The sequence below is a fragment of the Macaca nemestrina genome, chromosome 5, assembly GCF_043159975.1.
Source record: "Macaca nemestrina isolate mMacNem1 chromosome 5, mMacNem.hap1, whole genome shotgun sequence".
Taxonomy (NCBI): domain Eukaryota; kingdom Metazoa; phylum Chordata; class Mammalia; order Primates; family Cercopithecidae; genus Macaca; species Macaca nemestrina.
Genome location: NC_092129.1, coordinates 105,822,126 through 105,837,866, shown reverse-complemented (window position 1 = coordinate 105,837,866; position 15,741 = coordinate 105,822,126). Strand labels below are relative to the sequence as shown.

General features: G+C 34.9%; 1 protein-coding gene across 1 annotated transcript in view; it reads left to right on the top strand.

Moving 5' to 3' along the window:
- The window catches only part of LOC105495599 (branched chain keto acid dehydrogenase E1 subunit beta), a 267,316-nt gene extending 264,454 nt beyond the window's left edge, over positions 1 to 2,862 (top strand). Inside the window, exon 11 of the mRNA XM_071096811.1 lies at positions 2,839 to 2,862. The gene's annotated coding sequence lies outside the window, so the exon portion shown is untranslated. The remainder of the gene's footprint in view (positions 1 to 2,838) is intronic.
- The last annotated feature ends 12,879 nt before the right edge of the window (positions 2,863 to 15,741 follow it).

The window sequence follows — 15,741 nt, the reverse complement described above, 5'->3', positions numbered from 1 at the left end:
AACATCAGCCAGACGCCTATCATGGCACACAATTTGATCTTGGGGAAAGAGTTTGAATGTTTAGTATACTGTATGCCACAACTATAACTGGAAAAAAAACCCACCAAATATGGCTTATTGTCTAGTACAACCCTAGCACATACGCATAGACATAGTCAGTAACATTTCTGTTTAATGGTGAGAGAAAAAAAATCCAAAAAGAGAAAAGGATTAAAGAATCCGATTTAAACTTATAACCCATGTGTGCTGTTGACCCTACAAATGATAATGTGTTATGCATAAAATGATTTACATAATATTTGCAGTGTTGTTCTCACTTTTGCTATGCCATAAAAATCTCCCATTTCTTCATTTCATAGTGTAGTGCCCAACATACAGAGAGTAGAAAACAAGGTACACAAGTCAGTTCCTCCATCCATCCATTCATCCATCTAGACTTCCAACACACTTTCCGAGAATGTAATTTATCCTTGCTGCAATAATATTCTTTTTTCACTACTTACTCCTTTGGAATCTAGCCTACAGTCTAGCTACTTTCCCCATACTACTCTCTCAAAGGTTATCAGAAACCACTTAACCTTCATGCTCAGTGTCTATTCTCAACAGACATTTGGCAGAATTAGGAGGTGAGCCATGTTTCTGGAGCCCTGGCCCTATGCCCGCTGGGAGGGCAGCCATGAAAAGTCTTGCTGCTAACCCTCAGCCCAGCAACAGGACTGCATTCAAACCAATAACCAAAAATACTCTCTCTTAAACACTTATCCTGTGACTTCCGTGACACAGATTATCCTGGTTCCCCTTCCATTTATTGACCCTCTCAGGCTCAGCTCCATAATTTGTGGGGCCCAAAGCAAGATTAAAATTTGAGTTCCCTTGTTCAAAAAACAAGAAAAATTATTGTTAAAGTTACTCAATATAATTCTGTTTCTTTTGCAGTTTCTCTCTTGTCATGAAATCTTTTTATTTGCTGTTTAATGTCATTCTAAGTAAAGAAAAAATAAAATTTTTAATGAGAATAAATTTTACCATTTTTCTTCATGTTGTACAATACCAATTTTAAATGTCAATTTTAAAAGCATTTAGCTATGTGTAATCACCAAAATTATACAGGTATTATTTTTATAGCTCATACATATATATGTATTTCATTCTTATCAGAACAGTAGAATCACTGCACAAAACAAACTCTACTAATTTTATTTCACTTACTGATATGCACACGTTCTATCAACACTCTCTATGGTCAGTTTACTTGTATGTCATCATTTTCAGTATAAGTGCTTGACTAATTGACACAAGTAAGAAATTAACACAAGTAAGAAAATATGTGATGGGGTTTCTTAGAACATCATTGATTTCTTTCACACCAACAAGTTCTGGTTTGAACAGAAAGCATGGCCTCTCAAGACTTATCAGCCTTCCCCTGCACACGCTTACTCTAAGATGTAACACACACCTGGTACTCATATTGAGTTTTGCTGAACTCCCATGCATTGTGAGTCCACTGGAATTCTATGCTCATGAGACATGGTATGTGAGTGGGAAGGCCAGGAACGGTGGGCATGCACATTGCACATAGTGCTTCTCCTCATGCCTGTGCTCCATTGCCCCATCCAACTTTGCTTACAAAACATAGTTCAAAGATACATTTTTTAAAAAATTATAAGACGGTGGCAATAGCCTTACCCTGAGCTTGGAGCCCTTCTGAGAGTGACACTATGTGAGATTGCACAGGCCACACACCCATGTTGCTGGCCCTGGACTCTCACTGGTTTCTGTGTCATCCAGTCCATCTGATAAGTATCATGTGTAGTTCTGTTATCATCTTCTCTTTGTACATTTCATTCACCTTTATAAATTCAATTAACACCTCCCTGTCTTGATCCCAGTTTTTCTCAGGCTCTGAATATTCAACTGCCTGCTGAATACATCTCAACACATACCACATCTAAAATAAAATCCACAATTTTTCCACTAAAGCTGTTCTTCTGGGTTCGGTTAACCAAAAATCTCAGTCATTTGGTCCACAGTCTGTACAAAGCTGATCACATGGTACTTGCTCAATATACACTGCTGGTTTATTGACTAAATTGAGTATCTGCCTCCGGTTATAATTTGTAAGAGTCAGCCTAGATCATTCAGAGATCAGTTGTTCTGGTTGTAGACTTCCCATATCCTTATTTCTTTTTAAAATTATTCTTATAATACAGCTTCGAGACATTGGACAGAGGCAGGAAATAAAAATAAAATTTAACCATCCACTTCTACCTAACACTAATTAAAAACTTTTAACAGGAACCGTGATGATATTAATAGTTAAATTGGATACCAAGATTTAGATTTCATCTACATATGCTCACAACTTTGCTTTTCAGTTATTCCCAAATAAGCAGTTTCATTTCTTTTCCATTTCCAGATTTCTATATACATGAACTTAAAAAAAAAAAAATCCAGCCCTGGTCATGGTGGCTCACACCTGTAATCCCAGCATTTTGGGAGGCTGAGGTGGGCAGATCACTTGAGATAAGGAGTTTGAGACTAGCCTGGGCCAATATGGCAAAACCTTGTCTTTACTAAAATTACAAAAATTAGCCAGGCATGATGGCTCATGCCTGTAGTCCCAGCTACTTGGGAGAATGAGGCAGGAGAATCTCTTGAACCCAAAGGCACAGGTTGCAGTGAGCCAAGATTGCACCACTGCTCTCCAGCTTGGGTGACAGAGTGAGACTCCATCTCGAAAAAAAAAAAAAGAAAAAAAATTCCATCAGTGGGTATCAGACTTAGTCACTGTCAAAGTCACACTGGCTACTGTCTTATTATTTGTATTCTTTGTTACAGAAATTTTAATTTGATGAACTTTAATTATGGTGTCTTGATATTTCCAGTGCTTCCCACTCTGGGTAAGTCATGAAAATAATGGTAACATTTGTGTTGTTATTCGTTATTTGTATTCTTTGTTACAGAAATTGTAATTTGATGAACTTTAATTATGGTGTCTTGATATTTCCAGTGTTTCCCACTCTGGGTAGGCCATGAAAATAATAGCAGTATTTGTGTTGTTATTCTGGCACTTCCAGTTTAGACTATAACCCAGAAAAGTTTGAAGGGTATTAAAAACAACAGCAATAACAACAACAACAACAGAAAAAACAGAACTACTAAAGAAATATGGGAGTTTAGATTATTTCAAACCTCATGATGACGTTTGGTTTATATTTAAGTGAGGTTCAAGTTAGTTCGTGTTTTTACGAGACTCTCTAGGTCCATTTCTAGCCACCTTTGCTTTAGGCTTGGCATGTGGAAAGACTAAAACGGCCTTCTTGCCTGACTGGGGTTCATCTAGTCATTAACTGCCTGCAACACCAAGGTAGAACTTCTTATTTCAGGCAGCCCAGGCACTGGAAATAATGTGCTGCTTGTATTATAAATCCAAAGAAATGCCAAAATAACCTGTGGTTTTCAGGAGTGGTACAGTTAGCTTTTATGACCAAGGAATGGAAAACCAACTTAGAACCCAGTATCAACCTTTCCATTCAAACCTGCATTCTGGTGGACATTAAAGTTCTAGTTATTTGTGAAATTTTAAAATAATATTTTAAATAAGGCTTGCTTCTAGGCTGTTCTAAGATATATTTTATTTATGATATGGTAATCCTCTAATTTTGAGTTACTCTCTTACTATTATTTTAAACATCATTAACAGTTCTGTGACATTTCTTATGCAATGCCAAAGGCAATAAAATAGTGTATTAGTCAATTAAGACATTGAATTTTTGATGCACACAGCACTGTGGGTCATAAAATAGAAGTAAATGAATAATTCCTGCCTTCAGAAAATGAATCTTTTTGAGGTAATAATAATATAGGTCTATGAATAATTAGAAGACAATATAACATAGTACATAGTCCAGTTAAAAAAAGAAATTAGAAGAGGAAAAACACCAGATCTCTATGTGGAGGAGAAAATGATGCTTAAACTGTGTTTCTCTTTGGAATATTAATGAGGACCAGAGAGGGCATCCATCTATTCAGAAGACTTCTGAAAATAAACTATCTAAGGGCCTTTAGACATTGGTAGATGCTGCATGCTATTTTTTGCTTATTTTATTTTATGTTTGTTTCAATAGGGTTTTGGGGAACAAGTGGTGTTTTGTTACATGAATAAGTTCTCTATTGGTGACTTATGAGATTTTGGTGCACCCATCACCAGAGCACCATACGCCGTATCCAATGTCTTTTATCCATCACCTCTGCCCTCCTTTCCCCTGAGTCCTCAAAGTCCATTGTATCATTCTTATTCCTTTGCATCCTCATAGCTTAGCTCCCATTTATGAGTGAGAACATACAACGTTTGGTTTTCCATTCCTGAATTACTTCACTTAGAATAATGGTCTCCAATTCAATCTGGGTTGCTGTGAATTCATTATTTCGTTCCTTTTTATGGCTGAGTAGTATTCCATGGTCTGTGTATATAGTGTGTGTGTATATGTGTGTGTGTGTGTGTGTGTGTGTGTGTGTATATCACATTTTCTTTATCTACTCATTGATTGATGGGGATTTGGGCTGGTTCCATATCTTTGCAATTGCAAATTATGCTTCTATAAACATGCATGCTCAAGTATCTTTTTCATATAATGACTTCTTTTCCTCTAGGTAGATACCCAGGAGTGGGATTGCTGGATTAAATGGTAGGTCTACTTTTAGTTCTTTAAGGAATCCCCACACTATTTTCCATAGTGGTTGTACTAGTTTGCATTCCCACCAACAATGTAAAAATGTTCCCTTTTCACCACATCTACGCCAACTTCTATTATTTTTTGATTTTTTGATTATGGTCATTCTTGCAGGAGTAAAGTGGTATCACATTGTCATTTTGATACGCATTTACCTGATCATTAGTGAGGTTGAACATTTTTTCATATGTTTGTTGACCATGTGTATATCTTTTTTTTGAGAACTGTCTATTCATGTCCATAGCCCACTTTTTGATGGAATTGTTTGTTTTCTTTTCTTGCTGATTTGTTTGAGTTCCTTGTAGAGTCAGGATATTAATCTTTTGTCAGCCATAGATTGTGAAGATTTTCTCCCACTCTGTGGGTGGTTTGTTTACTGTGTTGGTTGTTCCTTTTGCTGTGCAGAAGCATTTTAGTTTAATCAAGGCCCATCTATTTATCTTTGTTTTTGTTACATGTACTTTTGGGTTCTTGATCATGAAGTCTTTGCCTCAAAGTCTAGAAGGGTTTTTTGAATGTTATCTTCTAGAATTTTTATGGTTTCAGGTCTTCTATTTAAGTATTTAATCCATCTTAAGTTGATTTTTGTATAAGATGAGAAATGAGGATCCAGTTTCATTCTTCTACATGTGACTTGTCAATTATCCCAGCACCACTTGTTATATAGTGTATCCTTTCACCCTTTATGTTTTTGTTTGCTTTGTTGAAGGTAAGTTAACTGTAAGTATTTGGGTTGATTTCTAATTCTTTATTCTGTTCCATTGGTCTATATACCTATTTTTATACAAGTACCATGCTATTTTGTTGACTATGACCTTATAGTATAGTTGGAAGTCACGTAATATGATGCCTCCAGATTTGTTCATTTCGCTTAGTCTTGCTTTGGCCATGTGGGCTCTCTTTTTGGTTCCATATGAATTTTGGATTGTTTTTCCTAGATGTGTGAAGACTGATGATGGTATTTTGGTGGGAATTGTGTTGAATTTGTAGATTTCTTTTGGTAGTATGGTCATTTTCACCATACTGATTCTACCCATTCCTAAGTATGGGATGTGTTTCCATTTGTTTGTGTTGTCTACGATTTTTTTAAGCAGGGTTTTGTAGTGGTTTTTGTTTGTTTGTTTGTTTGTTTTGTAGAGGTCCTTCTTTAGGTATATTCGTAAGTAATTTTTAGCTGTTGTGAAAGGTGTTGAGTTCTTTATTTGATTCTCAGCTTGGTCACTGTTGGTGTATAGCAGAGCTATTGATTTGTGTACATTAATTTTGTATTCTGAAAGTGCTGAATTTATTTGCCACTTCTAGGAGCTCTTTCTTTATGTGATCATATCAGCAGCAAACAGCAACAGTTTGACCTTGTCTTTACCAATTTGGATGCCCTTTATTTCTTGTTCTTATATGATTGCTCTGGCTAGGAATTTCAGTACTATGTTGAATAGAAGTGGTGAAAGTGGGCATCCTTATCTTCTTCTAGTTCTCAGGGGGAATGCTTTCAACTTCTCTCTTTTCTGTATAATGTTGGCTGTGGATTTATCATAGATAGCTTTTGTTACCTCGATGTGTGTCCCTTCTATGCCGATTTTGCTGAGGGTTTTAATCATAAAGAGATGCTGGATTTTTTCAAATGCTTTTTCTACCTCTATTGAGATGATCATGTGAGTTTTGTTTTTGATTCTGTTTATATGGTGTGTCACATTTATTGACTTGAGTATGTTAAACAATCCCTGCATCACTGGTATGAAACAAACTTGATCATGGTGGATTATCTTTTTGATTTGATGTTGGATTCAGTTAGCTATTATTTTGTTGAGGATTTTTGTATCTATGTTCATCAGGGATCTTGGTCTATATTTTTCCTTTTTCATTATGTTCTTTCCTGTTTTTGGCATTAGGGTGATATTGGCTTCATAGAATGATTTAGGGAGGATTCCTTCTTTCTCTATTTGTGGAATAGTGTCAATAGGATTGGTACCAATTCTTCTTTGAATGTCTGATAAAATTCATCTGTGAATCCATCTGGTCCTGGAATTTTTTTGTTTGGTAACTCAAATTACCATTTCAATCTTACTGCTTGTTATTTGTCTGGTGACTCTCTCTTTATTTCTGGTCTAATCTAGAAAGGTTATATGTTTCCAAGAATTTATCCATCTCCTCTAGGTGTTCTAGTTTGTGCATGTAAAGTTGTTCATAGTAACCTTTAATGATCTTTTGTACTTCTGTGGTTTTGGTTGACATATCTCCTGTTTCATTTCTAATTGAGCTATTTGGATCTTCTCTCTTCTTGGTTAATCTTGCTAATGGTCTATCAGTTTTGTTTATCTTTTCAAAGAACCAGGTTTTGTTTTATTTGCCTTTTGTATTGTCTTTTTGTTGTTGTTGTTTAAATTTCATTTAGTTCTTCTAGGCTCTTTGTTATTTCTTTACTTTTGCTGGGTTTGGTTTGTTCTTGTTTCTCTAGTTCCTTGAGGTATGAGCTTTGATTGTCTCTTTGTGCTCTTTCAGACTTTTTGATGTAGACATTTAATGTTATGTCAGTGGAGAAAAGTCCCCCAATATTATTGCATTGCTGTCTACCTCGTCTCTTAGGTCTAATAATAATTGTTTTTATAAATCTGGGAGCTTCAGTATTAGGTGCATATATATTTGGGATTGTGATACTTTCCTGTTGAACTAGGCCTTTTATCATTATATAATGTGCCTCTTTGTCTTTTTTAACTGCTGCTGCTTTAAAGTTTGTTTTTTTCTGATACAAGAATAGCTACTCCTGCTTGCTTTTGGTGTCCATTTGCATGGAGTATGTTTTTCTACCCCATTTACCTTAAGTTTATGTGAATCCTTATGTGTCAGGTGAGTCTCTTGGAAACAGCAGATACTTGTTTGCTGAATTCTCGTCCATTCTGCCATTCTGTGTCTTTTCTTTTTCCTTTTAATTGCATTTAGTTTAATGCTGAATTTACTCCCATGCCATAAATTTTTGTTTCATCAGTTTCTTCTGGGATATCTTTTTCTTCTGGGCAACCTCCTCTTCTGGTTTAGGAACAATCTGTTTCTTTTCAATAAGGATCATCTCAATGTGGCAGGGAGACCTTATGTATGGGTTAGTCTGACTATGAGCTCCATAGGTCCAGCAGCACATCTTACGTGCTTTATTCACTTGGATATGTGTTGCAGGAAGTCAGGGACCCTGAATAGAGGGACCGGCTGAAGCCACGGCAGAAGAACATAAATTGTGAAGATTTCATGGACATTTATTAGTTCCCAAATTAATACTTTTATAATTTCTTACGCCTGTCTTTACTGCAATCTCTGAACATAAATTGTAAAGATTTCATGGACATTTATCACTTCCCCAATCAATATTTTTGTGATTTCCTATGCCTGTCTTTACTTTAATCTCTTAATCCCATCATCTTCATAAGCTGAGGATGTATGTTGCCTCAGGACCCTGTGATGATTGTGTTAACTGCACAAATTGTTTAAACAATATAAAATCTGGGCACTTTGAAAAAAGAACAGGATAACAGTGATGTTTAGGGAGTAAGGGAGATAACCATTAGTTCTGGCTGCCTGAGAGTTGGGTGGAACAGAGCCATATTTCTCCTCTTTCAAAATCAAATAGAACCATCGCTGAATTCTTTTTCTCAGCAAGGAGCAGCCCTGAGAAAGAGAATGCATTCCTAGGGGTAGGTCTCTAAAATGGCCACTCTGGGAATGTCTGTCTTTTACGGTTGTAGATAAGGGATGAAATAAGCCCCAGTCTCCTATAGCGCTCCCAGGCTTATTAGGATGAGGAAATTCCCGCCTAATAAATTTTGGTCAGAACGGTTGTCTGCTCTCAAACCCTGTCTCCTGATAAGATGTTATCAATGACAGTGCATGCCCAAAACTTCATTAGCAATTTTAATTTCTCCCTGGTCCTGTGATCTTGCCCTGCCTCCTTTGCCTTGTAATATTTTATTACCTTGTGAAGCATGTGATCTCTGTGATCCACACCCTATTCATACACTCCCTTCCCTTTGAAAATCACTAATAGAAACTTGCTGGTTTTGAAACTTGGGAGCATCACGGAACCTGCCGACATGTGATGTCTCCCCCAGATACTCAGCTTTAAAATTTCTCTCTTTTGTACTTATTTCTCAGACCAGCCAACACTTAGGGAAATAGAAAAGAACCTATATGAAATAATGTTGAATTATTGGGGGCAGGTTCCCCAACAGATATGCTCAATGACCAGAGAGTCTACATCTAAACCTTTAAGTTCACCATTACTCTCTGCATTTTTAAGCATGTGCAGCAAAAATTCAGCACTCTTTTGGGCCACCAACCTTGTGTCTAGCCCCACTGCTTGGCCTGGGCATACCTGCCAACTCCACCATTGTAACATCGGAATGGTACACACCATTTCTGTAAGGTGATATCTTTCAGATATTTTGTGGCTTTTCATATATGCATACCCTTGATGGCCTGGGCAGTTTCACAAGTATTCTTAAGGTGAATATGAAGATTAGAACCTCTTGATTTGCATGATTTTGTGGGGTTCTCTGGGTCAAATGTATAGGGAACCATTTTCATAGATTACCTCAGGCCACTTAGGGAAAGAACCATTCTGTATCTTTTAAGTGGAGCATTTAGGCAATTTACATTCAATGTCATTATTGAGATTTGAGGTACTATTCTATTCACCATGCTATTTGTCACCTGAATACCTTGGTTTTTTCATTGTGTTATTGTTTCATAGATCCTGTGAGATGTACACTTTTAAGATTTTATTTTGTGTATTTCAAAGATTTGTTTTGAGATTTAGAACTTTTTTTTTTTCTTTAGCAATACTTGTAGTACTAGCTTGGTAGTGGTGAATTCTCTCAGCATTTGTTTGTCTGGAAAAGACTGTATCTTTCCTTCATTTATGAAGCTCATTTTCACTGGATTCAAAATTCTTGGCTGATAATTGTTTTGTTTAAAGGAGGTTAAAGATAAAACCCCAAACCCTTCTAGCTTGTAGGGTTTCTGCTGAGAAATCTGCTGTTAATCTGATAGGTTTTCCTTTATAGGTTACCTGATGCTTTTGCCTTACAGTTCTTAAAATCCTTTCCTTCATCTTGACTTTAGATAACCTGATGACTATGTGTCTAGGTGATGATCTTTTTGTGATGATTTCCCAGGTGTTCTTCTAGCTTCTTGGATTTGAATGTCTAGATCTTCAGCAAGGCCAGGGAAGTTTTCTTGATTGTTCCCTTCAATATGTTTTCCATACTTTTAGATTTCTCTTCTTCCTTGGGATCACCAATTATTCTTAGTTTTGGTTGTTTAACATAATCCCAAATTTTTTGGAGACTTTGTTCATTTTTAAAATTCTTTTTTTTTGTTTTGCAGTGGATTTTGAAATAGAGCAGTGTAATTTCTCCTACTATATTTTTCTGTATCAGGATTATAACAAAAACAACATCAAAGTCCTTTGTAATAAATGTGACTTTTAGAATCATCTTGTTAATTTCTGCAAAGAAGTCAGCTGCAATTCTGATATGGATTATAGATCAATTTGGAAAGTACGCCCATCATCATAATGTTAAGTCTTTAGATCTGTGAACATGGGATATTTTTCCATTTGTTTAGATTTTCTTTAATTTCTTTCAACAATGTTTTATAGTTTTCAGAGTATAAGTTTTCTCATATGTAACTACATATGTAGAACTACAAATGGTAGTTCCATTTTTACTTATTTTGGATATCTCCATATTGTTTTCCATAGAGGTTGAACTAATTTACATTCCCTCCTACAGTGTATAAGCCTTCTCTTTACTCTGTATCCACAGTAACATATGTTACTTATGTTGCAACTTTATGTCCACGTGTACTCATTGTTTAGTTCCCACTTATAAATGAGAACACGTGATCTTTGATTTTCCGCTTCTGAGTTAGTTTACTTAGGATAATGGCCTCCAGCTCCATCTATGTTGCTGCAAAGGACATGATTTTATTTTTTTTTTATGGCTGAATAGTATTCCACTCTGTGTGTGTGTGTGTGTGTGTGTGTGTGTGTGTGTATACATATAAAGAAACTGTGGTATGTATGTGTTTAAAGAAAATGTGGTAAATGTCCACCAACCCTTGGTGAACACTTAGGTTGGTTCCATGACTGTGCTATTGTGAATAGTGCTGCAATGAACATATGAGTGCAGGTTTTTTTTTTCTTATATAATGGATTCTTCTTCTTTAGGTAGATACCCAGTAGTGGGATTGCTGAATCAAATGGTAGTTCTATTTTTACTTCTTTGGAATATCTCCATACTGTTTTCCATAGAGGTTGAACTAATTTACATTCCCTCCAACAGTGTATAAGCCTTCTCTTTACTCTGTATCCATAGTAACATATGTTGTTTTTTAACTTTGTAATAATAGCCACTCTGACTGATATAAGATAATATCTCATTGTGGTTTTAATTTGCTCTTCTCTGATGATTAGTGATGTTCAGGATTTTAAAAATATGTTTATTGGAATACTTAGTAATGAAATCAAATCAGTAATAAAAAATCTCCCAACAACAACAAAAAACACCAGGACCAAACAGATACACAGCCAAATTTTACCAGACGTGCAAAGAACTAATATCAATCTTACTGAAACTATTCCAAAAAATTAAGGAGTAGGAATCTCTCCCTAACTCATTCTATAAATCCAGTGTTAGCCTCATATGAAAAATCAGACAAGGACATAACAAGAAAAGAAACCTACAGGCCAATATTCCTGACAAATGTAGAAGCAAATATCCTCAACAAAATATTATCAAACTGAATCCAACAGAACATCAAAAAAAAAAAGAAAAAAAAGTCCATCACAATCAAGTGGGCTTAATTCCAGGGAGGCAAGGATGGTTCAACATATGCAAATTAATGAACATGATTCACCATGTAAACAGAACAAAGAACAAAAACTTTCTGATCATCTCAGTAGATGTAAAATAAGTATTTGCTAAAATGCAACATCACTTCATAATTTAAAAACACCCTCAACAAACTAGGCATAAATGGAATACATCTCAAAATAATAGCCATATATCAAACCGCATAGTCAACATCATACTGAATGAGGAAAATTTGAAAGCATTTCACCTCAGGACTAGAACAAGAAAAGGATGTCCACTCTCATCACTCTTATTCAACATAGTACTGGTAGCCCAAGCCAGAACAATGAGGCAAGAAAAGAAATAAAAGACATCCAAATTAGAAAAGAGGATGTCCAATTATCTCTGTTTGTTGATGACACAACCATATACTTAGAAAATCCTAAAGGCTCCTCCAGAAGACTCCTAGAGTTAATAAGCAACTTCTGTAAAGTCTCAGGATACAAAATCAATTTACAAAAATTAGTAGCATTTCTATACACCAATAATGTTCAAACTGAGAACCAAATTAAGAACTCAATCCTATTTACAGTAGTCACACAAAAAAATGTTAAACACTTATGAATACATTTAACAAAGATCTCTACAACAGAAACTACAAAACACTGATGAAATAAATTGTAGCTGGCCCAATAAAATAGAAAAATATCCCATGCTCATGGATTAGAAGAATCAATAATATTAAAATGGCCATATTGCCCAAAGCAATCTACAGATTCAATGTGGTTCCTATCAAATTACCAATGTCTTCCTTCACAGAATTTAAAAAAAATCCTAAAATTCATATGGAACAACAACAAAAAGCCCAAATAGCCAAAGCACTCCTAAGCAGAAAGAACAAATCTGGAAGCATTACATTGCCTAACTTCAAATTATATTACAAGGCCATACTAGTAAAAACTGCATGGTACTGGCACAAAAATAGGTACATGGATCAGTGAAATGGAACAGAGAACCCAGAAATAAAGTCATATACCTATAAACAATGGATCTTTGATAAAGTTTACAAAAATAAACAATGGGGAAAGGGCATACTTTTCAATAAATGATGCTGGGAAAACTGGCTAGCTATCTGTGGAAGAATAAAGCTGGACCCCTCTCTCTTACTATATACAAAAATTAACTCAAGATGGATTAAAGACCCTAAACATAAGACCAGAAACTATAAAAATTCTAGAAGAAAATCTAGAAAAAATTCTTCTGGACATTGCTCTATGGAAAGAATTTATGATGAAACCCAAAAGCACTAGCAACAAAAGCAAAAATAGACAAACAGACTTAATTAAACTAAAATGCTCCTGCACAGCAAAAGACATAATCAACAGAATAATCAGGCAACCTACAGAATGGGAGAAGATATTTGCAAATTATTACTCTGACAAAGGACTTATATCCAGAATCTACAAGTAGCTCAAACAAGTAAACAAGAAAAAAAAAAAAAAAAAACCCACTAAAAACTGGGCAAAGATGAACAGATGTTTCTTAAAAAAAAAAAAAAAAAAAAAGTACAAACAGCCAAGAACTCGTTTCTTAATTTCATGTTCAGACTCTTTGTTGCAAGAATATAGAAGCACAATTTTTTAAATATTGATCTTGTATCCTGCAAACTTGCTGAAGACATTTATTAGTTCTAATAATTTTTTAGTGGATTCCTTAGGATTCTCTCTATAGAAGATCATGTCATCTGTGAAGAGAGAGGATTTTAATTATTTCTTTCCTATCTGTGTCAGGGAAACAGTATTCATAGCTTATGTCTGGAAGATAGGTATACAATTCAGACACATATAATGATCAGGTATTATTTTTCTGCCTTTCTTAGTTGCTTTCTAATCTCCTGTTACCTTATTTACATGGCCTGTTTAGAGATGCTTGCATTTGTGATATTCACTGTTGTTCTCACATTTTTTCTGGACAAGATATACCCTCCTATTCTGGATAGGCCTCATTCCATCAAGCTCAATGACACCTCTGAGAATAGAACTGCCAAAAGTTCCATATGCTGACATGTATCCGTAACTTCTGACCCCGAATGTGTATCATGCCAGGTCTCAATGTTCCTTCCTGTGTGGAGATTAAACATATTTTGCCTTTTGTACAGAATCTATAAAGCCATAAGCAGAAAAAAGTTTTATGCTTCGTGTTATTTCTCACTTTCCATTATTTAACAGTGACACAGTTTTTGTTGTTCATTATTCTTCAAGTTCATCACATTTTAATATTAAAGTCACGTGATGAGGTCAGCAGGTTTTCTAACAAAAATGTTTTCCTTTATCTGCATTGAGATGTCGTGTGTCATTTTTCAGTAGCATATTTGTTACTTTAAAAAGATATTTTATTAAATTATGCTTCTTGTGGTTATGTTTTATAACAAAATATTTTAAAATAAATTCTGCATTACTTTTCTGTGAAGGACATTTCTAACTACCAGCCACAATGTTTCTTCTTTATTTCACAGGGATGGAAGCTGGTGAGCTGTTAATTCCTATAGCATCTATTTTATTAACAACCCAAAAATATAATAGCTCTGTTCTCAAAAAGGGTATTTGATGTTCTGAATATTCAGTGTAATCCTCTGAGGCATGGAGAAGTTCCTAAAACCTGATTAAACAAGGTAATATGTTATATGAAAGTTTTCTACATGTAATTTGTTATATTTTTATTAAATACAATCTAATTTCTGGTAAATTGGAACCCATGTAGTAAAGAGCCTGTTTAATAGCCAATACATTTATTTTTATGATGATGATGACATATTCTGGGAAGAGGAAGCAGGTGTTGAAAATGTTTACCATCATTCTTGATGCATCCATCTTTGGCAATTATGGATTCCAGATTGAACAATATCTCTTTTTCATTCCTCTCAACCATCAAAATAGTTTAATAATATGTGGAAGACCTAGTATTCATTTGTAGTACTCATGGTTTTGGAAATTGCAAGACAAAAATTTTGTTTTATAAATTTTGGTCCTGACAGAGTTGTGTAAGGAAGTTACTAAAATAGAATTGAAATAACAAATGACATTTGAAGCCCCTTCTTATTCAGAGACCCTATGATTATAACTGAATGGAGCCAAAGGTTATCTTCATTAGATTCCAGATATACTTTCTTGTAATTATTAGCATTTAATTTATGCATATATTTTACTGAAAAACCCTGTGTAAAACATGTTAGGTGACATCAGTTAGATGTTCATTCCTTGGGTTTTCATTGGACCTCCGTAGATGCTTCAGTTCAGCATTCAACCTTCATGCCCTAGCCTGCACCTCCTATAACTACCCTAATGTTCATTGCACTCTGCAAGGGATTGATTATATTCTTCCCAATTCTCTCTTTTCTCCCACACTTCCCCGGAAGTCTTCCCTGTCTTGAAAAAAGAAAAAAATATATATATATATATTAAAATATATATTCATTTCCATTTGAAATAGTCCTTCACTTAAAAAGAAACCCAAAGAACCGATGTGCCAATAAATAAAATATAATCAAGGCATTCTTACTAAAATTGCATTATTACATTTTCTTTGTTCGTGAGTTTATATTGCCTATTTTTATTTGTAGCAGGTTGCAAATTCTTTTCTTCAATATTATAACTAATTTCAGTCTTTTGTTATCTTTGCATTTATGGTTACTGTATTAGCTTTTGCTAAGTCATATTGTGAACATGTATAACCACTGAAAGCACAGTGGCCGGTAATAACCAACCTTTATTTCTCTCTCATGTACGTGTTGGCTGAAGACCAGCTTTGACTCTGTTCCATGTGTTCTGCATTTTGGGATAAGGCTGAAGGAAAAGCTCCTATTTTGATCTTATGGCAGGGGGGAAAGGGCAAGGTAAAGGCAAGTTTTAGCCAACTTGACGTACTAAAAATGTCATCTTTTTTACTTAGGGTTGCATATCTTCGATTTAATATGTGGTCAACTATTTCCCATCTGTTCTGTTTTCTTTTTTTCTGTAGTAAATTGTTTTTTTCTTGTTCTTTGCCATATTATCTAAAGAATGTTAAATATTTATTTTACTGATTTATGAGTTCCTGGCATATAATATTAGCACTCTTCTATAATTTTTATAAATATTTTTCTAGTCTTATTTTGCCATTCAATTTATAAA